Here is a 23,622-nt window from a genome sequence, read left to right as displayed (position 1 = left end):
TACCTGCTGTTATCTACCCTGGGGACTGAAAATGCAAAGACAAACAGTGTTTGCTCTCAGAGAATTTGCTGTTGGTCAGTACAGTAGAGGACATGCTTTCCCATTATAATTTCTTGTCCTTTAAAGCAGGTCAAATTGAAGTTCTCCTTCTGAAGGAGTCATTCAGAGTCCTGGTGTTTCTGTGGAATTGGCTACTTGTCCTGATTTTTAAATGTGTTTCCGTGTACTTATCATAAACAAATTAGACTGTTAGGATTGTTCATTTTAAAATAAAACCATTGTTAAACTATTTTAATTCAGTCACTCAACATTCATATCAAAATAAGATGTACATTCATTCAGGTCTAGGAGATGACTAACTTTATAACCCGCCACTTTCTGTTCATGGTCTGCCTATCTGCAATAATGAAGAACAAGCATATTGAAATACATTCAGTTTGTGTTGTCTACAATAATGGATGCAAGTATCTGATTCTTTAAACTGTCCAAATTTCATACTTTGATGAAAGACATAAAAGTATTTTGGATTGAATAAAATGTATTTGTCATAAACTCCATTCATTTCACTGTGGTGAATTATCATGCAAAATTAATAACATTTTTCTCTCTATTGCATTTTAAAAAATCCTCGACTTTTGGATCCATTTCCAATCATGTCCAAACATGTTACATTTTGAATAATTCAAAGAATGTCAAGCAATGAATTTGTGTTTTGGAAATGCACAAATAAACATAACTGCAGAAAGAAAATATATCTCAAAAATGAATCTGCAATAACTGTGACAGCAAAATCTTGGAGTATCAACATCTGTGAAAGTTAGAGAATGATTTGAATTAACCAGTAGAAACAGACGATTTAACAATCTGGATGAACAGGTTGCATGTGAAGTGACGAAAAAGCAGGAAAATGTTTTGTTTTACTTGGAGAGATGAATGCTGTGTTTTCTGTCAAATCACAGCCTTAGAGATTCAGTCATACAGTAAACACAAAACAAATACTTAATTCAATAGTTACATGGCATGGAAGAGACTAGTTTTACCTGTTATGATATTATAACAAAACCTGTGTGACGGGTTTACTGTGGGGTTTATTTTCTTCTCCAATGCAGCTGCCAGAACTGGAAAAGAAGCACAAACTAGATTTGCAAGTTATGAGCTCAGGGCGTTCTGTGCCATCCTGTTAGCTATATGTATCCTGCAAGCTGCGTTTGGGTGATGCTGGTTCCTGGTGGAAAGTAAAAGCTGAACAAAACTACATGAGATCCTTTCCAACAAGGGCTGTGGAGTGAGTGTGCGATATTTCTATTATTGTCAACAATTCATATCTGTTCTAGCTTTGAAGTGTGGTTTTTTAGAATTGGGTCGCTTGGAATATCTGTGCACTGCTTTGCTGCTCGTTTTTCCGTGACGGTGCAAATAGCTTTCGAGTATTTGTCAGTTCCTTATCACCATTTTAAGTTCCGTTTATAGTTGAACGCACACTTAGAAGTGCATTTCAGTTTTTGATGTGATATTCAAGTCGATTAATATAGGCATTAATTTACACTTGGTTAGTTTGAGACAACTTCATGTTTAACAATGATGTCACGTGTGGCATTGAGCAACAAGAAACTTTTTTTTCTAAAAGACTTCCCAATATTAATTCAGTATATATTAGAGTCAACAGGCATGTTTCATCTTGTCATAAAAAAATCTCAGTTTCTTTTCAGCGTTGGTTTAATCGATATTTGCATGTAGCTTAGGGTTTCAGCTAGACGAATATCAAAATTAACAACAAGCATGGGTTTCAAGGCCTTTTTTTAATGTAGAGATAAGTTTTAATTGCATTGTTCTGCTAATCGGAGAGGAGGGAGAATTGAAAAGCGCAGCGACAACCCTGGGAAGGGCACGAAGATCAGAATCAGCAGCGTCATTGTATCAGTACAATGTGTCCAGGAATGTTAACGTTGGATGTCAATTTCATCTCGGTTTTGGTATTCACCTTCCCCCGCCCTTCCATAGCTGCGTCTTTCAAGACTTGACACTGTGTGTGATGCCTGATCAATGTGGGTGGGGAGTTTTCTTTCGTACGTCTATTTGTTGACCTTGAGTTATACAATTACCGGAGCATTTGTTTCTCAGGAGTGTTATAGTAATTACCCAGGCCCTTTGCCCTCGCCGAGCTGATTATTGTTTGAGAAAAACAAACGATTTAAACAAGCAAACTTGGCAGTTCCGTATAGTGACGAGACAGGACTTGGTGGAGGGGTTTTTAGAATACTGTTAATAATCGGATAACATATGCCATTCATGAAGTAAGAAAACAATTGGTAACTGCAAGGAATGTTCCAGATTAAGGCCATTTTGATTTGAAGTTAGTTTCTTTCCGAGTGCTTAACAACAATTATTGGCATTTACGTAGCACCTTTAACTTGGCAAAAAAAACCCCAAAAACTTCACAGGAGACGAATCTGACAAAACTTAATACCAAACCACCTAAGGTGATATTCAGACAGGTTGGTCAAAGCTTTTAAGATAAAACAAAGAATTGCAGATGCCAGAGATCTGAAGCAAAAACAGACATTGCTGGAGAAATCCAGTAGATGTGGTAGCAGCGCCTGTGGGGAGAAAGGAGAGTTAACATTTTGAGTTCTGATGAAGAGTCACTGGACTTGAAATGTTAACTCTTGCTTTCTTTCTGCAGATACTGCCGGACCTCCAGCAGTTTCTGCTCTTGCTTGTGGTAGGTTTTAAAGGATTGACTCAAACAACAAGGAGCGAGGTGGCAAGGTGAAGAGGTTGAGCTGAAGAATTCCAGAGTTGGAGGTGTGGCAGCAACAGCAGAATGATGGGGCAAACGAAATCAGCAAGCATTACAAATTAAATTATAAATTCACTTGCATTTGATCAGGACACATCTACAAGAATTGTTGGTCTTGTGTACGAAGTGATAATTAAAAAGACAAGATTTTATATTAAGTGATTAAATGAAGAAAAAAAATTCAATTAAAAAAATAAGTGGAAGCAATGTTGTCACTCAGAATTAAAAATCACACAACACCAGGTTATAGTCCAACAGGTTTAATTGGAAGCACACTAGCCTTCGGAGCAACGCTCCAATTAAACCTGTTGGATTATAACCTGGTGTTGTGTGATGTTTAACTTTGTACACCCCAGTCCAACACCGACATCTCCAAATCGTCACTCAGAAAGAATTCAAGTGAAAGACCAGATAGAAATATTTTAACATAAACATAAGACAATTATTAAATTAGGCCTTAGAGATTAAATATAGATAAGTGATGTGATATCGACTGAAAATTATAAATAAATGGCCACATGATCTGTTCCTAACACCTACTGCCTGGGAACAAGACAACACTATTTATCCCCTTGTAACTGTCTAGACATTTAAAGTGGTCATGACTGACTGTAGTGTAACTCCAAATATCCATCATTATCACAAATTCCTTAACATCCAAAAGTTTTGAAAGATAGCAATATGAATATTCAAGAAATGCTGAACTGAACCCCACTTTCAGTAATTTAAATTGACTCTTCATGTAATGTCTGTTTAGTGTTCTGAAATCCCTTGTAATATGCCTCAGGAAATTCTGCTTTAAACATAGATTTGTTATTGATTAATTTATTATTTATTGAATGTATTAAATTGAGCTTTCTCCCAGTTTTTGAAACTCAATCATAAATTTTCAGTTTTCCATAACTGGAAACTGGGTGTAGTTGTGTCCTGGAAAGAGCACCACATTAGTAACAATAGTATTTTACCACACTCCGCCAGCAACCGCATGGGGAGCCGACAGTACTTTAATTGGCCCATTCCTTAAATTGGTAAAGGTGACATTGACATATCATTGGCATTCAGGCTATAACAATCCTAACAGTCTAATTTGTTTATGATAAGTACACGGAAACACATTTAAAAATCAGGACAAGTAGCCAATTCCACAGAAACACCAGGACTCTGAATGACTCCTTCAGAAGTCATGGCACAGTGGTTAGCACTGCTGCCTCGCAGTGCCAGAGATCCGGGTTCAATTCCCGCCTCAGGCGACTGACTGTGTGGAGTTTGCACATTCTCCCTGTGTCTGCGTGGGTTTCCTCCGGGTGCTCCGGTTTCCTCCCACAGGCCAAAGATGTGCAGGTCAGGTGAATTGGCCATGCTAAAATTGCCCATAGTGTTAGGTAAGGGGTAAATGTAGGGGTATGGGTGGTTTGCGCTTCGGCGGGGCGGTGTGGACTTGTTGGGCCGAAGGGCCTGTTTCCACACTGTAAAGTAATCTAATCTAATCTAATCTAAACTTCAATTTGACCTGCTTTAAAGGACAAGAAATTATAATGGGAAAGCATGTCCTCTACTGTACTGACCAACAGCAAATTCTCTGAGAGCAAACACTGTTTGTCTTTGCATTTTCAGTCCCCAGGGTAGATAACAGCAGGTAGTAAATTGATTCTGAGAAGATGTAGATCTAGCTGGGAGTGACACAAGGTCAATACTGAGAATTCCATCTACTTCTTGCATCATTCACCCATCTTCAAAGTGCTGGACCTGTGTAAGTTGAACATAGAACTTAGAACAGTACAGTACACGATGTTGACCAAACATAATACCAAGTTAAAATTGATCCCTTCTGTCTGCCCATGGTCCATATCCTTCCATTCCTTGCTTATTCATGTGCTTATTTAAAAGCCCCTTAAATGTCCCTATCATATCTGACTGCATCACTACACCTGTCAGCATGTTCCAGGCACCAACTACCCCTCACATCACCTTTGAATTTTCCCTCTCTTAACTTAAAAGCTTGCCCCTAGTACAGCAAGCAGAAGAGATGACCTTTGTAACCCTCCTTTGCTGAATCAGGCTAATCTCATATCAACAACACTGTGCCTGGTGGAGATTTGAAGTGAAACAGCAAGTGTTGGAAAAACTCAGCAGGTCTGGCAGCAACTGTGAAGTAAGAAATATAGTTAATGCTTCGAGTCGAATATAGTCTTTGTTCAGAACTAAGGAGAGGTGGAAATGTGATAGGTTTTTGCTGTTGAGATGGAGGGATGGAGCAAGTGGAAAAGAAGGTCACATCAGGGACAGGTTGGAAGGCAAGGGAAGTTAAACATCAGTATTATCATAAAGGGAAAAGTGTGTGGTAATAGTTGTAGAGACATGACAAAGCATAAATCCACAGTAGATGTTAATAGTAGAATAAAGATCAATTCTAAATGAAAGCAAAAATGTAAAAAATAAGATTCAGACAGTGGAGAGATGCCAGGGGTGTGGTGGGGGGGGGGGGGTTGAAATATCTACATACTGGACAGAGTTCATGAGCTGGAGTTGTTGAACTCAATGTTGAGTCTGGAAGGTTATAATGTACCTGAGCAGCAAATAAGTCACCATTCCTCCAGCTGCACTGAAACACTGCAGCAGACTAAACCCAGAAATGTGAAGATGAGAGCAGAGCAACAGATTGAAATGATAAGAAAGTTGGCTTCTTGGTTGCAGAGTCAGCTGAGGTATTCCACAAAATGGTCACCCACTCCTCAAGATATCAGCAGTAAACGACAGGGTAGATAAATCATTTCAATTGGTTGGGAAGTCTAGAACTAAGGAGAATAGTCTGAGAATTAGGACCAGACCATTCAGGAGATACATTGGGAAACACTTCTACTCATGAAGGGTGGTAGATGTTTGGAACTCTGTTCCTCAAATGGCAGTGGCTGCAAGATTAGTTGCTAATTTTAAATATGAGATAGGCAAATACTTGTTAAGCAATGGCCTATTGGGATTATCACGAGACAATTGATCCAGGTCATGTTCTAGGTCTTGGGTTCAAATCCCATCATGGCAAATGGAATTAAGAATGTGATGATGACCATGGAATTACTGTCAGTTGTTGGGGGGACAAAAAACTAATGTCCTTTCGGGAAGGAAACTCCTGGCCTGGACTACGTGAGACTTCAGACACACAGCAATAAGTTATAGTACATTTTAAACCCCTTTGGGATGGGCAATAATGCTGGCCTATCCAACAATGCCTTCTTTCAATGAATAAAATAACGTTTACAAAAAAGTAGAAATCCACAGGATCCACATCCTTAACAAATTCCTCATAAGACCAACCTTTGAATTGCATTCCTTTGATTCAAAAAATTCTTCGGCTTTTATCTCGACCAGAATTAATTAATCTACAGTATGGTATATGTGGATTCTGGCTATCTACAAACAGATATGAAAGTGATTTACTACTTCTTGGAAAGGTAACAGATATAATACTAATTATGTTGTAGTGGACATATGTCTGATTCATTGAGTATTTCATGAAGTGTGTAGTTTTGAGATAATGGTTATCTGCTATTGTGTATGGACAAGATTTACGAATAATCTTCTGGTAGGGGTGAGGCTGATTTACTTATGAAATAGTTTAAGTTTAATTCTCTAAATATAATGTTCCATTATTGTTGTTTTATGCTGCCAATGTTTTATGACACGTTCAATGTATCTTTCAAACTCAAACCTGATTCCAAATCTAAAATTGGAATCTAATCGAAAGCTCATACTCACATTTCATGTCTACAATCAAAGATCTGCTCCAATGTCATAAAGTTACAAAACATGCTTTTACCATAAGATCATAAAGCATAGGAGCAGACATGGGCTATTTGGCCCATCAAGTCTGCTGGACCAGTAATGCCATGATAATTTAAAAGAGTAGGGTGCAAACTAAGGAAAAATGGCATACATTTTCAGTTTCACCACCTGATTCATAATCTGTAAGGATGAATTGCTCAAAATGGAGTGAAAATGGGGGACAATTGGGGCTGGAGACTTGCAACAGGGATAGGCATTCTCCTCTGCTCAATTGCCCTCCAGCTTGTGAAATGTTTCTACATAAAGGAAGAAGTCAAATTTCAGTTTGTGATCCAGGTTCTGGAACAGTTTGACTTGGAGCAATACTATCTCAAATCAGTGCTCAAATTGCATGGAACGACAGGTCAACTTGCCTCTGAAAGTGGCCAAAATCACGCAGGAAAAATGAAACATCAGTGTAGCCAATCAGAAAAGGGTTGTCACAGCATGTGGATCTGAGACATTCTGAAAGAAGCTGTTCCTCCAATCCTCCGTGTTTGCTACTGGTAGACTCGCTGATGAAACTACCACCAGCAGCAGTGGGGAGGGAGGAAAACAACCTGTGACCGAAGGAGGGGCAACTGAGCAACAAGAGTAATAGGCCACGGAGACAGCCAGTGTGTTGGTCAAGGCCAGAGAGGAGATTGATTCTGCCAGATGAGGTTATAAGGGAGAGCGAGTGCTCGGTGATGTTAGGGGGGTGTGTCTGCCAGGTGAGGTTGTAGAGGAGAGCAATCTGTCAGGTGAGGCCAGAGGGCAGAGCCAGTCTTCTGGCCAAGGCCAGAGGATAAAAGTACATTTACTGTGTGAGGCCAGGGGTGTAAAGCAGCCTAGGCCTGAGGACGGAATGAATCTGCCAGGCGTGGTCAGGGAGTGAGCAAGTCTGTCAGAAAGGGCTTGAAGGAGGAGTGTCTGTAAAGGAGGGAGTGAGATGCGAGCTGCAAAATAGAGCTTATCAACAATGGATTAGCTCACTAACTTGGATCTAGGACAACATGAAGCCAAAGGTAATGAACTCCTTCATAATTAGTGTGCTTGTTATGAAGTGTGTATTATTGAAAAAAAAGTTTCAAACTAATGGCTGTTGTTTTGCGTTGATTTAAGTTCTCCTCTACCTATGAAACGTAAGCTCAGTTTATATGTTGCAGCATTCAGCAGATTGATCACTATTGAGAATATAGATTAATTTGTCTGCTTCTGCAAGATATCTGACTGCATCTCACCTAATGAAGGAGTTGATGATAGCCATGATATGAAGGTGCCCATGTTGGACTGGGGTTGACAAAGTCAGAAGTCCCAAAGGGCAGCACTCCGAAAGCTTGTGTGATTTCAAGTAAACCTGTTGGACTATAACCTGTGTGACTGCTGACAATGAAGGAGTTAATGAGAATGAAAAAGGATCCCCTGAAATCAAAGGTCCCAGAAATCAAAAGGTAGTCCATGAAAAATCGCAAGAAGAGCCCCTGAACAGAAAGAGGCTGAATGCATGCAGTATTTTGGCCAAGTGTCATTTCCATTGAGTTTCATGGAGGGTTTTTATAGTGGGGTTTCTCACACTATCATCCCAAACTCACCTATGAGCCACCTACCTTGCAATGTAGGAGAAGTTCAATGACCTTCTTCACTATGCCATTTTCTCTCTACTGCCCCACACTCACTCTCTCACTGATACTGCATCCATTTATCACCAAGGTTCATGCTCTACCCCTCTCGCTATTGCATGCAGCATCAGCCTCACTTGTTGTCACTCACCCCAAACCCTGACATTGCTCACACTGCGTGGCCTCGGTGCCTCCTACTCACTCACTCACTCAGACTGCTTGGCACTTTTTCTCCTCCTGCACCCACGCTAACTGCTGTGCCACCCAGTGTCATCGCTCTCAATCTTTCCCTTTGGAGCAAGTGGTCCTAATAAGGACAGAAAGAGGCAAGATGGGAAGTGGGGTGCTTCACCCCACATGAGGAGTGGGACCTGACCCCCAATCACTGCAAGTGACTTGCTGACTGTACCCAAGTCCCTGGACTCATATCAGAGGCTATTCATAAACCTGATTGATGGGTAGTCTCCCTTGATCAGACTGAGCACTACTCCCCTCTGACTTTGAGATGTGGACATTTGGTTGAAGCAGATGCAGTGTTTTTGCCACGTCACTGACTGGCACATGATGCAGGTGTAACAGCAACGTAGTATGGTGACACTAGTACCTGCTGAAGAGTATATAAGCTGTCTGGCTTTTGTATCTATATTAAAAAGGCAATGCAAGGCAGAGATGCTGCAAGCATCAGGTAGACACAAAGTGAGTGAGCATAAAGAGAATGAGTGAGCAGGCCTGTCCAATGCAGGGTTCCTGTTCAAACAGTCCTTGCAGCAGCATTGTAATGAGAAATGCTAATCTACTCCAATGTGTAGCATCAAAGTGGATTGGAGATGATGGCGGGGAAAGGTTGGCATGTATCAATGCCAAGATCCTTGGATATGGGATGCACACTGCCCGTGGGTGCTAGGTGATGTTGGGTGTCCAAGATGGAAGTCCGGAGAAGCATGCGCTGAGCTGGAGTTGCTGGATATCCAATCCAATTTTCATGTTGAGAACTTTTGGTGACTAATTTCTATCCAGCAGGAGGTAGAATGGGAAGCTGCTTGCTAATGAGGTGAGATTCCATGAGAACAAGCAATATTCCCTGTTAGTTCTTATCTCCCAGCCCCCAAGCAAGAATCTTGTCACGACACCCAGAACTCTGTTGGAAAACGTAACTTGCTGTTTCCAACGTTGCAAAACACCTCACTGGAGTTTTCAGAGGATTCTCCCATGTTGCTCAGGACCTTACAAAATTCTGCCCATTATTTTCACACCATTGTCAATATAGTTAAAAATCACCTGACACCAGGTTATAGTCCAATAGGTTAATTTGGAAGTACAAGCTGGCTACCAGACAGAGGAGCAGCACTCTGAAAGCTTGTACTTCCAAACAAACCTGTTGGACTATAATCTGATGTCGTGTAACTTTTAACTTTGTCCACCCCAGTCCAACACCGGCACCTCCACATCATTGTCAATAGTTAAAATAGTTTCACAGCGAGGACTACAGATGAATTTCCTTCATCATTTTCATTCTATCTTGAGTCAAACCATTATATTTCAGTGAAAATAAACATCAAAATCTTTGTATCATTTTAGTGGAATACAAGAATTTGGACTTCCTCTATAAATGTCTAACACATGAGCTGCTTGAGGTCACGTCATCCTTTCTTTGTCTATTGCCTGTTAGAAGAAAGATTTTCCTATCTAATAAAATATTGTAAATCACGGTGATAAAGTGCATAATAAAAAATGATTGAGATTACACTACAACATATAAATACACATTGGGTCTCAAGAGTAATGAATACACTCCCATGCAATATTGGCTTTTGAAGAACTTTACGCTGCTTACCTTTGGAATTTATCAATCTTGTAATTGCTAAGTACTCCCACATGACAGGTAAAAGCATGTTTCACAACCTCTTGAGACCACAGGTCGGCTTTCCGTTCAAATGGTGTAATTCTCACTTCCTCATACCAGTGTTTAATTTTGATTGTGTACAATCAATTTGTTTTTGGAAAAGGCAGGATTCTAAGCAAAGGGTGAATTTTACATGAGCATCAGAATTGCCAGTGTTCTAGCTATTCCAGAAAGTTTCAGCAGCAGAACAGCATGAACAGACATGCATCCATGCAATTTGGTGAGATAATGGTGTCACTCATCAAAAACCGGTTGCTAAATCTGACTTGAACTCATACTTATGGAAACTTGTCATGAAGTGAGTAGATCAATTGCCTGGATAGGATGTAGCTCATTACAGACTCTTTAGCAGCCCCAAAAACCTTCCTATGTGAAAGCTATGAATGAGGTGCTTTGAAAAGTAAAAAATGCAAATTAAAAATGTTTGGGTCGATGAATTCTTGGCAGCAAGGATTAGAAGCTGGCTGAAAGTTTGGAAATAGAGGAAAAGTACAGATGGGCATTTCTTACATTAGAGATGAGTGGAAATGAGAAGAGTTAATGTTTCAAGTCCTGTGATGTTTCATCGAAACACTGCTTTCTTCCCACAGATGCTGCCAGATCTGCTGAGTTTCTCCAGCATTTTCTGATTTTGTTTCAGATCTCCAGCATTCACAGTGTTTGCTTTATAAAACTGTGAATTGGCATTGGTTAAGGGATAGTTATTTGCCAGTTCACGAGGTTGAACGCCCCTACTCTGGTAAAAAAGAATTTTCTAGGCTTCACTGAGAATAGACGAGGCCTCAGTTTAACCTCTGATCTTCTTAGCCTTTCCTGTAGTCTTACTCCTGGTGTCTTCCCTTCATTCTGTCATAAGTGCTTGTTCTGTTTGAATAATGGCATGTCATGATAGCATTCCTGCCACATTTTTAGAAGCTTGTGGATTCAGTTCAGTACAGAATTGTCATAGGTTACTTTTGTCAGAATCACCTGGATTTTTAAAAGGAATTCCATTCACTTAATTGCTGACGCATTATCAAAAGCCATAAGATTTTCCACAACTGTAATACTCTACTGTCCTTGCTCTGACGTTGATAAAAAGCTACTCTAGTGCCCATTCCACCTTCATTATGCAGAGAAAAGGCATTATGATGCATATATGCCGATTCATATCATCTAGGAGAACACCGTAGATATTCTAAAAATGGCTCCCTATTGTCCTTGTAGACTGGTGAAAGTATTGCTGTACACACCAGTCACATTGACCACAAAAGTAGGAGAATACTTGAAGAGGTAGACAATCCAATAATGAGAGTTTAATAATCACCTGAATAGCATCAGGAACAAGAGGAAAAGACTGAAGGAGATAGATTGGCCAAAGTTTGCTGAACACTAGCACCTACTGCTAATAAATAAAGATGAGGGTCATACATTGTAACATTTTTAACTCTTGTCGTAATATTAATATATCAGCTTCTCTGAATCAGATTACAGATTACATTACAGTGTGGAAACAGGCCCTTCAGCCCAACAAGTCCACACCGACCCGCTGAAGCACAACCCACCCATACCCCTACATTTACCCCTTACCTAACACTACGGGCAATTTAGCATGGCCAATTCACCTGACCTGCACATCTTTAGATTGTGGGAGGAAACCGGAGCACCCGGAGGAAACCCACGCAGACACGGGGAGAATGTGCAAACTCCACACAGTCAGTCGCCTGAGGCGGGAATTGAACCTGGGTCTCTGGCGCTGTGAGGCAGCAGTGCTAACCACTGTGCTACCATGCCGCCCACTCTATTGAATCCTTGACTCTATTTGTGAACTGGAGCACCACAAGCCCCCTTCTTGTTTTTCTTTAAATTAAAGCCCCCATGTACCCTGAAGCTCAAGACCTAATCAAATAAATACTTTCAAGTCACAGTTGCAAAATACAACTGATACAATTACTGCATATGTTTCACTGCGCTTCTGCTGGTTCTTCATCTTATGGCTTTGAGATTCTCCAATCTGTCTGAGCAGCTGAACCATTTTCAACATTCAATATTGTGATGTGTGCCATCATCTTGGGAGACTTCACTGAATGAAGGAGCAGCACTCCAAAAGCTTGTGATCTCAGATAAACCTGCTGGACTATAACATAATGTCGTGTGACTTCTGACATCATCCTGGGAGAGACAAAGGCCTTATTTTGCTTTCTGCCTCTTGTTCATGGCAGTCTCAAGGAAATCATGGCATTTTGGTAGGACAAACCAGGAGAGGACTTACACAATTAATGTTAGGGGTCTGGGGAATGTTGTCGAATACAGAGACCCAGGGGTGCAGGTACATAGTTCTTTGAAAGTGGTATCATAGGTAGACAGGATGGTGAAGAAGGCAATTGACACGCTTACCTTCACTGGTCAGAGTGTTGAGTACAGGAGTTGGGATGTCATGTTACAGATGTACAAAACATTGATTAGGCCACATTTGAAGTGCTGCATACAAATCTGGTCTCCCTGCTATAGGAAGGACAAGCTGGAAAGCGTACAAACATAATTTTCGAGAAAGTTACTGAGACTGGAAGAGTTAGTTCCAAGGAGAGACTGGATTGGCTGGGACTCTTTTCCCTGGAGCCTAGGAGGCTAATGGCTGACCTTACAGAGGTTTCTAAAATAATGAGGGACATAGATAAGGTGAATAGCCAAGGTCTTTTCCACGGGGTAAGGGAGTCCAAAACTAGAGGGCACAGATTTAAGGTGAGGCAGAAAAATTTAAAAGGAACCTCAGGGGCAACCTTTTCACACAGAGGGTGGGGTACGTATGGAATGAACTGCTGGAGGAAGTGGTAGAGGCAAGTACAATTACAACATTGAAAAGACATTTTGACAGGTACATGAATAGGAAAGGTTTACAGGGATTTGTGCCAAATGCAAGCAAATGTGACTTGTTCAGTTTAGGAAACTGGTCGGCATGAATGCTGAAGGGCCTGTTTACATGCTGTATGACTCAATGACTCAAGTCATTGAAGAGACATCTGTCCATTCAGCTTGGCTACTTGAACATTCCCAGGTTTAATCACTGTACTTGGTGATAATGCTTTCAATTGCCTAGTCTGAAATCTCCATCCTAAACCTCTTCACTTCGATCTCACTTTTCCCTTTAAAATGTTCCTGTTTGATCAAGCTTTTGGCTATGTGCTTTAATATTGCCTGCTGTGGCTCAGTCTCCAATTTTGCTTTGTGACACTCAGTGTGGTATTTCACTAAATTAAAGGTGCTACATAAATATAACTTGTCAAAATAAATCTGTGAACAATTTAGGTTAGCTCAACTTCCCTTCATTCCCTGAATCAATCTATTTTTATATGTAACAAACTCTCAGCTTCTGTGTGTATTCTACAACTGCCATGTATTCAGGTGAGGATTCTAGTTTAAAAAAAAGCACCCAGATCTTCAATAGGTCAACACATTGAAAGTGGCAAAGTCCATTCATTGCACAATCACACTACTTTTATCAGTGTTTCACACATCAATTAAAGTGTTAGTTCCGACTGTGTGGAGATTCAGCATATGCCTTAAAATATGGATTAAATATTATCTTAAATTCAAGGAAGTGCATAAACAATGCCCTTATAGTCAGATTGAATGACGAGTAAGAACTATCTTTAGTGAGCAGGAAACCGCATTTAAATAGGATTGCTATCTCGCCAACGATATACAACTTAGGAGTAGGATATTCTCATATCTCTGCCCAAAGGAAGTTTTGGTGGAATCTACATGTTGACTGCAGCTACATCTGGAAGGTGTGGATAAATGGATAATTTGTTGCTATCTGATGTAAAATAATTGCAATTATTTGTTTGCAGTACTTTTTATTCTTAATTGGTAATACATTTGCTGGACTAATACCTTTTGTCGGCATAAAATGAGAGATGTAAGTAATTTATTCTTAAAGAAGAAAATGGCAGAAATGTACTTCAAACTGTAAACTTTATTCATTCTTTTCCATTCACAGAAAATCAGGTAAAACCTGTTTATCTCTGTGCCCCCTAATTTATACCTGACATGTGGAACAGGTGTTGGGAGAGGGAAGGGCGAGAATGCTGTTTATTTTACAAAGTTTCTCTGTTTTTAACTTTTGAGTTCCAGAAGTTGCAGCTTTCTTTCTTGTTATCACAATCTACCCCAGCAAAGCAAATGGCACAACATACCAAATGTCAGAGATATACCAACAGAGTTTTAGCTATTATACAAATCAGAATTATAAATTGGTCTGGCTTTTTTGTGGCATTGTTAACCTGAGTTCAAAGGTTGGCTTAACAAGGTATTCACAGTGAGGCTTTTTTAAGTCTCAAGCTCCATCAAAGATTTGGCCATATCTTCTGTGAGAAAACTGGTTAAGGAACACTTCCTGCAAGTATAAGGTCATAGGTCATACAGCAGAGAAACAGACCCTTCGGTTCAACCAGTCCATGCTGAACTTAATCCCAAACTAAACTAATCCCACCTGCCTGCAACTGGTCCATACCCCTCCAAACCCTTCCTATTTATGTACTTACCCAAATGTCTTTCAAATGTTCTAACCATACCCACATCCACTAGGAAGTTCATTCCACATGTGAACCATCCTCTGTGTAAAAAAAATTGCCCCTCATCTTTTTTAAATCTGTCTCCCCTCCCCTTAAAAATATGCCCAAGGCCCATTCTAGGAAAAAGAGAACTATAATTGACTCAATCTGTACCTCTCATTATTTTATGAACTTCTGTAAGGTTGCCTCTCAATCTCCTACATTCAATAAAAAGAAAGTCCCAGCCTACCCAGCCTTTCTTTATAACTCAAACCTTCCATACCTGGCAACATCCTGGTAAATCTCTTCTGAACCCTTTCCAGCTTAGTAGTATCCTTCCTCTTGCTGTTCCACTACAATCTCTGGTTGGTCTTTAACATAGGAAGCCATCTTTTACATAGGATGGCTAATTTGTTGAAACAGCAAGCTCCTGTTTGGAACTATTCTGGATCTCTGGACCAGGGATTTTTTTTTAGTGGAATCCTGGATTTACGAGCTATGGAACAATTGACCCTATCTTTTGCTTGGATTCTGTCATAAATCTATGAAGCCTTAAGAGATCTTCTACTGATTGATCCCTGACAAGTTGCTCCTTAACCTTAGAGCTGTTGCTCCATGACTGACCATTCCTAGAACAGTTCAGATGTAACTGGCTAGTGCTAGTCCAGCTGATTCTTGAGTTTAATTAGTTTAACTTCTTCTGCCATTTGAAGAAGCTTTCTTCAAATGGCAGAAGAATTCTTCAAAGGCATGCATTCATGCTCAAGGGTGAGAATTCTTCATTTTGAGGTATGTATATTTTCTCTACCATCTGACAGCACTTATGCTGAAAAGTTGCTAGCAGCATCGTTTTAATTTTAAGTGGTACGTTAAGTGTAAATATAGTTGTATTGTTGTATAAACAGTGATTCTTCATTCATGGTAGTCTATGTGATAATACATCTACATGCCTTTATATCAAACTTAAAATTAATGCATTATCCATTGATTATTCACTGGAGGGGATAATTTTCTGTGAATTTTCCAGATGATTCCCTCTATTTGAAACCTTTAAAAATGTTCCCATTTAGTTGATGGTCTTATAGAATAAATACCACTGCCTGTAGCTTTAAGAATCAGTTCCAGTTCCCTTGACGCTTTTCTGAGTTATGCCTGCATTTTAGAGCTGTTTAAAACTAATCCCTTCCTTTAACAGATTTTCTTGGCTGATTTGCACTGTCTTGTAATCTCCATTGCTTCACAGCTCTTTCTCCGGATGATCCCTGTTGCCTGTGGCTTGAATAATGCTTCCTACCTGTACCTTGATTTAAGTAATGGATCTCCTGCTTTTTCTGCAGCCTGAATAGTCTCTCTTTTTCCATTCGATCTTGTATGCTTAGGTCTTTAAATTGCCTTTAATGACTTTAATTCTGGCTTTGCATCATTTTCGTGTCTGCAACCCCCTTTTGAATTGAATGTGTGGTCTTTCATTTCCCTTCCCATAGCTGTGCCTTGCGGTGTCCACCCACTACACTCAAACTAAGCTCTGTGTATCCTTTCATTATTTGTAGTTTCTCCAGCCTGTAACTACACCATTTTTAACAAGTCTTTTTTCTTGCCCAGCAGAAATTTTAACTTTAGAGTAGCAATCTATTGTCACATGCATTTTGACAAGAAACAATGTACAAAGAGTTATGAGTATTCATACCAGGGCACCAAAATTAATGATAGAAGTCATGAAAAATAAAAGTCCATCACAGTTCAATTGACAACTCCTGGTTTTGGGGTCTGTGGGAAAACCAGACTGAGACCAAGACACAGGGCCGGGCTGAGACCCTGCCACACGAGATCAGACTTCCATGCCAGGGCGAGGCATCCACACTGGGCCATTGGAAGTCCGGGAAGCTGCCAAAGAAAGCCTCCTCACCAGGATACCACCCATCAGGATACTGCTCCACTGGGAGATTGTCCCACCAGGAGACTGTTCCACCAGGATACTGCCTCACCAGGAGACTGTCCCTCCAGGAGACTGTCCACTAGGAGACTGTCCCACCGGGAGACTGTCCCACCAGAAGCCCGCCCCACCAGGAGACTGTCCCACCAAGCACCAAGCCCCTACGGCCATTCTGGGTCTTTGGAAGCCACCCCTTGCTGGACCTGGGCCAGGAGAACCCATCTTCCACTGAAGTCATTAAAAGACAAGAAGGTAGAATTATAAATGAAAATATTTTTTAAAAAGCAGAGAAAGAAAAAACAAGTAAAGCGGATAGTGTACATGAACTCTGGACTCCTGGCTGAGGAGCCTGCACGTTGCACTGCTACTCCGCCACCACTGATGGTCCACCAAAAACAACACATTCTCCAGCTGAACCTTAACTTGGGGCCTCTCCAACAGATCACTGGCACCCTTGCAATTTATAAATGTCGAGATAGCTCACACTTATCTTACCAGGTCTGAAATGCATTTTGCATCAACTATAAATTCTGTCTAGGTGTGTTCAAAGTCTGTCCCATTTAGCACAGTAATAATGCTACACAACACAGTGGAAGATATTCTCAGTATGAAGGCAAGACTTTGTCTCCACAAGGACAGTGCGGTGGTCGCTCTTACTGATACTGTCATGAACTAATACATTTGCAGCCGGCAGATTAGTCAGGATGAGGTCAAATATGGTTTTCCCTCTTGTTGGTTCCTTAACCACCTGCTGCAGACCCAGTTCTAGCAGCTATGTCCTTCAGGAGAATGTACTCAGACTTTAAAACTCTTGAACTTAATATAGAGTCCTGAAGGCTGCAGGCTTTCCATGAGGAAAAAGCCATTCCTTCCCAAAACATCTCCAGCTCTCAACCTCATTTTCTTGAAGACACAGTTCAGACTCAAATCTTTGTCAACTATCTAAACATCACCTTTGTGCCTCAGAGACTCATTCTGCTTTATAATTTTCAGGTGAAGAACTTTGCGCACTTTGTTACAGTGGAGGTACTAAAAATATCAATTGTTACACTAAATTAGTACATAGACACTTCAGACTCTTGACTATTTAAGTACCTGTGAAGTGAGATGAGTATGGTCACATTGTAAACATAGTGCACTCAGGTGGCAGCCCCAACTTTAGATTAGATTAGATTCCCTACAGTGTGGAAACTGGCCCTTCGGCCCAACAAGTCCACACCGACCCTCCAAAGAGCAACCCACCCAGACCCATTCCCCTACATTTACCCTTTCACCTCACACTATGGGCAATTTAGCATGACCAATTCACCTGACCTGCACATTGTGGGAGGAAACCGGAGCACCCGGAGGAAACCTACGCAGACACGGGGAGAATGTGCAAACTCCACACAGACAGTTGCCCGAGGCGGGAATTGAACCTAGGTCTCTGGCGCTGTGCGGAAGCAGTGCTAACCACTGTGCCACCGTGCCGCCCCTTTGACGAAGGAGCCTTTAAAAAATGGTGAGTGGGACCTCAATCCAGGTCTCCCTCCCCAGTAATTTCCATTTGTAGCAAAGTTCACCTCAATGGGATAACCTGAGAGTAGCCCAACCACTCTTACTGGCTCCATCGTAGAGCTGGGGCAGTTGAATGAGATTAGACCATGAGGAGTCCTTTTTTATATTTAGGATTGTCCTTACTGTGCAATATGACTAACCAGACAGAACTCGCTTAAGTGCTTTGAATTTCAGTTTGGTGTCGGACACCTGAAATCTGGGTCATTTCTGATCCTGACCCCCACACTGTATTTGCATCACTCATGGAACATCATCTCCAAACGTTCATGGACTAATTGAGTCAGCGTTGGCTCAGAATCCAGTTATCAGGAGTTGTCCGCAAGACACAAATGAAACTCAGGTAGCAGCCATGACACTTTTCGATCTTGCTGTAATTGGAACAGAATTCATTTGTTTATTTTTTTTCTATTTTTTTAAAGCTGCTTTCTAATCAACCTGTTCAGAGATGCTATTACACATCTCTGGAACAGTTGGGATTTGTACCCAGTACTCTTGACTCAAAGGTAGGGTTAAAACCATTACACAATACTAGCTGACCCTATCTTTTTCTTTCAATGCTGTTGGTTTGGTTACACAGCACCTGTGCTATCCCACCAACACCGTGGTCCCATTTAAGTACAGATTACTTTTGGAATAATAGCTATGAATGCATTTGGTAGAGTGCATTCTTCTCCACACCCTTTCCAGTGAGGTCACATGGTAAACCCCAATCTCGGATATATAGAGGCCTCCATAGAGACTGGTAAACTCCATATAATGATACAACATGGAACTGAATATTTCTTGGCGCCACTTATCAAGCCTCAAAATCTACTTGGCATCATCACAAAATTAATAGAATCAAATCCACAGTAGCTTTAGTTTATTTCACAATGTTTGGAAATGTATTGAGATAGCTTATCCTTTTGAAGGTTTGATATTATTTAATATGCCTTCAAGTATAGTGACATACTCTTGGTTCTGTATCAAACTTCCCTTTAAATAAGCATTTAAGAGATAATTATGATAAAGTAAATTTTTAAGCAAAATTACACCTTCGGGCAAGATTCCAAATGTCTACAAAATGCATCTTGGGATTTGGCACTCAAATATTTGTACCTTAGTCACTGGTCCATGGATCTTTAAGTATGCCAGCCAGTACAGCTGTGGGAATAGGTTAATTGTCTCTGCGATGGTAAGGGAAAAAACAATAGTCATTACTTCCATCATAATCATTGCCTTGCAACATATGCATGAAATGTATCCTTGGAATCTGGGTAAGGAATGGGTAACACCATACTTACGTGGTTTCCAGTATTATGCAGGTTCACATTGGCAGAACGGCATTCTTGAGCCTAGCAATATAGTTTTCAAACAAGGAGAGGCAAAGAATTGAGCCCTGTGAGCTAATATATGTAGCTTCCTATAGACACAAACGCACCACAATGTCAGCCCAATTTATCATGCAAAATTGGTTGTCAGCATAGTTCATTACACATTCAAGATTATTTAGCAAATGCTGTCCATCACAGAATCATTACTGATGTTTTAAGCTTTGCCAGCCCAGGTTGTGCACGGTCAGTCTCTAAGCTTTGGTGCACTTGCCAGGTTCAAATTTAAACAAATAACTGTCTGTCATTATCTAACTGGCCCATTCTCTATGTCAATGCGTCTACCAATCAGAGGTCTATTTGTCAACCAATCAGCAGGTACAGTTAGTAAATTTGCAGATGACACCAAAATTGGAGGTGTAGTGGACAGCCCAGGAGGTTACCTCAGATTACACCAGGATCTTGATCAGATCAGCCAATTGGCTAAGAAGTGGCAGATGGAGTTTAATTCAAATAAATGCAAGGTGCTGCATTTTGGGAAAGCAAACCTTAGCAGGACTTATACACTTAATGGTAAGGTCCTACGGACTGTTGCTGAAAAAAGAGGCCTTGGAGTGCAGGTTCATAGCTCCTTGAAAGAGAAGTCGCAGGTCGATAGGATAGTGTAGAAGGCGTTTGGTATGTTTTCCTTTATTGGTCAGAGTATTGAGTACAGGAGTTGGGAAATCATGTTGCGGCTGTACAGGACATTGGTTAGGCCACTGTTGGAATATTGCATGCAATTCTGGTCTCCTTCCTATCGGAAAGATGTTGTGAAACTTGAAAGGGTTCAGAAAAGATTTCCAAGGATGTTGCCAGGGTTGGAGGATTTGAGCTTAAGATTATAGAATCATAGAATGAGACCATTCAACTCATTGTGTCTACACCATTATTTTGAAAGTAATGCAACAATTAGTCCCACTGTCCCTGTTATTTTTCCATAGTTGTCTAACTTATTTCACTGCCAGTATTTATCAAATTAGCTAGTTATTTATGAATCTGCTTCCCATATATTTCCATGCAGTTCATTCCAGGTTGTACCAACTCCCTTACTCACAGAGTTTCTCTTCCTCATTTCTCAGACGTCTTAAGCATCAATTATTACGATTCTTTAGAAGGATTCCTGAATAATGAGACCTATTAACAATGAGTGGTTTGAAAGCATTTGAGGATGTTGGAAATGTTTAATGTTGTAAATGTGTTCTTCTGTTAATTAGCTTTATTTAGACATGAAACTCAAAGGTTGTGTCAATATAATGAGCAATATAACATGCTGACTGCCTTATGAAACTTTCACAGAAACCTAGTTTGTGTACATGAAACATGATGGGAGTCAGAATGCTTTTAGGCAGCAGTGGCACCACTTTATGAAACAGCAACCTCTATCCGAGTCTCCTTTAATCATTTCTCTCTCACTGAACACCTCTGCACTTTTCCGGTGATCAATACTGGGGAACATTTCACAATGGTTTGCACCATCCAGGTGAAAATGGACGTCATGTTCTTTCAAGCTGAAAATCAGAATACAACAACAGTGTGAGAAATCAATGGAAATCTCCCACTGCATAAATGCATTGAAGTGCGAGAACATTCCCATTTGTACAGTGACATTCACACACTCAGTGTGTCCTTCAGTGACTCACAGCACATAAGACAGTTTTAAAGTGTAGTCACTGTTCCAAAGTAGGAAACCACATTGTAATCTTTTTTATTACTCTGACAAGATAAACCCATGTCAATAATATCTGTTATGGATAAATATTGGCCAGGACGCTGCTACTTTGAAAATAACTCCCTGACAGCTGTTACTTCCATGCACGAGAAAGATAGTTTGACATTTCATCTAAATGTTGTCTTCTCTGACAGTGAAGCACTTGCTCAGTGCTTCACTAAAGTGGCAATTCAAATTTTCTGCTTGAATTGCAAGAGAGGAACTTGAACCCACAACCTTCCTGTCATGTGGAGCAATAATGGCTGATTCCTGGGTTTTGTTATCAGAAACCAAAGAACAACTGTTAAATTATTGATCAAGATGCTCTGTTAGACTGTGGTTTGGAGGTGCCAGCGATGGATTGGGGTGTACAAAGTTAAAAATCCCACCACACCAGGTTATAGTCCGACAGAGTTATTTGGAAGCACTAGCTTTCAGTGCACTGCTCCTTCATCAGGTGGTTGTGAAATATAAGATCGCAAGACACAATTTATAGCTCATAGCGCCAGGGACCTGGGTTCAATTCCTGCCTCAGGCAACTATCTGTGTGGAGTTTGCACATTCTCCTGTGTCTGCGTGTGTTTCTGCTGGGTGTTCAAGTTTCCTCCCACGGTCCAAAGATGTGCAGGTTAAGTGAATTGGTCATGCTAAATTGCCCGTAGTGTCAGGTGCACTGGTCAGAGGGAAATGGGTCTGAGTGGGTTGCTCTTTGGAGGTTGATGTGGACTTGTTGGGCATAAGGGCCTGTTTCCACACTGTAGGGAATCTAATCTAATCTAATCTTTACAGTTTGATGCAACTGAGATGATATATCAAAAAAGACCTGATTTGTTTGCAAAGTCTCTCATCTTTTGGAATGACTTTGTGTATATAGAAGTTGCTATCATGATGTGCATATGAGTGAACAAGGATTGTAAGAAGACTACAAAGGTTAGTGCTATATAAGCTAGTGCCTCTGGTCTGTACACAGGAAGACCCCGATCTCCCTGTAACTGAACATTTTATCACAGTCTCCTGCTCACGTGCCCACTTGTCTGTCCTCAACATGCTGCAGTATTCCAGTGAATCACATCACAAACTGGAGGAACAACATCTCATCCTCTCATCCTCAACAACAAGGCACTTTACAGCCTTATGGACTTAATACTGAGTTCAACACCTTTAAATTGTAAACATTTTTTCCTCTTCTTTTAAGTTGTTATCAAGTCTTCCTCTCCCCCCATCCCACTTACTGTCCTTTCAAGTCTGGAAGGAGACACATTATTGTTTTGCCATTCTCACATACCGATCACTTAATGTGAACTATAAACATCTTTTCTTCACCGGCACCCTACACCCACTACACCCACTACACCCAACGCTGACCCCACCCCCCAAACCACAACGTATCTGCTGTCCTTCCACACTTCACTTCAGCTCTGATGGAGCGCCATCTGGACTCAAAACATTAGCTTGCTCTCTCTCCATCAATGGCATCTGACCCACTGTGATATCTAGCATTTGTTGGTTTCAGTTAGGCTCATACTAATTCTTATCATTAGGACAACCACTGGCTTTATCCAGACCAAAGGGGTAGCCATGGGCACCCGTATGGGGTCCAGCTATGCCTGTCTCTTTGTTGGCTACATAGAACAGTCCATCTTCCGTAGTTACACCAGCACCACTCCCACCTCTTCCTCCACTACACTGAAGACTGCATTGGCGCCACCTCGTACTACCACGAGGAGGTTGAGCAATTCATCAACATCACCAATACATTCCACCCTGACCTTAAATTTACCTGGACCATCTCTGACACCTCCCTCCCCTTCCTGGACCTCTCCATCTCCATTAATGACGACCGACTTGACACCGACATTTTTTACAAACCCACCAACTCCCACAGCTACCTGGATTATACCTCTTCCAACCCTATCTCCTGTAAAAATGCCATCCCGTACTCCCAATTCCTCTGCATCTGCCATATCTGCTCCCAGGAGGACCAGTTCCACCACAGAACACACCAGATGGCCTCTTTCTTTAGAGACCGCAATTTCCCTTCCCACATGGTTAAAGGTGCACTCCAATGCATCTCGTCCACATCCCGCACCTCCACCCTCAGACCCCACCCCTCCAACCGTAACAAGGACAGAACCTCCCTGGTGCTCACCTTCTACCCTACCAACCTTCGCATAAACCAAATCATCTGCCGACATTTCCGCCACCTCCAAACGGACCCCACCACCTGGGATATATTTCCCTCCCCACCCATTTCCGCCTTCCGCAAAGACCATTCCCTCTGTGACTACGCCCCCCAACAACCCACCCTCCCGTCCTGGCACCTTCCCCTGCCACTGCAGGAATTGCAAAACCTGCGCCCACACCTCCTCCCTCACCTCCATCCAAGGCCCCAAAGGAGTCTTCCACATCCACCAAAG

At 41.2% G+C, this 23,622-nt stretch overlaps 1 protein-coding gene and 1 long non-coding RNA gene across 6 annotated transcripts in view; one reads left to right on the top strand and one right to left on the bottom strand.

The window, feature by feature from the left end:
* Window positions 1–23,622, bottom strand: part of LOC148147627 (uncharacterized) — a 203,785-nt gene that overhangs the window by 152,009 nt on the left and 28,154 nt on the right. The window contains exon 1 of one of the 3 annotated variants that reach the window (XR_015759539.1): window positions 1,041–1,173. The exons of 1 other annotated variant lie outside the window; for it this stretch is intronic. This is a non-coding gene — a long non-coding RNA (uncharacterized LOC148147627). Of the gene's footprint in view, window positions 1–1,040; window positions 1,174–23,622 lie in introns of those variants that run through there. One more of the 3 variants, XR_015759540.1, reaches the window with a different exon arrangement.
* Window positions 1,145–23,622, top strand: part of rbbp8nl (RBBP8 N-terminal like) — a 116,435-nt gene continuing 93,957 nt past the window's right edge. The window contains exon 1 of one of the 3 annotated variants that reach the window (XM_087994807.1): window positions 1,145–1,285. The gene's annotated coding sequence lies outside the window, so the exon portion shown is untranslated. Of the gene's footprint in view, window positions 1,286–13,663; window positions 13,891–23,622 lie in introns of those variants that run through there. The other 2 variants (XM_087994808.1, XM_043710630.2) reach the window with 2 other exon arrangements.

The sequence above is a fragment of the Chiloscyllium plagiosum genome, unplaced genomic scaffold (assembly GCF_037043375.1).
Source record: "Chiloscyllium plagiosum isolate Xiang-an unplaced genomic scaffold, Cpla_swu_hap1 HiC_scaffold_15, whole genome shotgun sequence".
Lineage (NCBI taxonomy): Eukaryota > Metazoa > Chordata > Chondrichthyes > Orectolobiformes > Hemiscylliidae > Chiloscyllium > Chiloscyllium plagiosum.
This window is presented reverse-complemented; position numbering and strand designations above follow the sequence as displayed.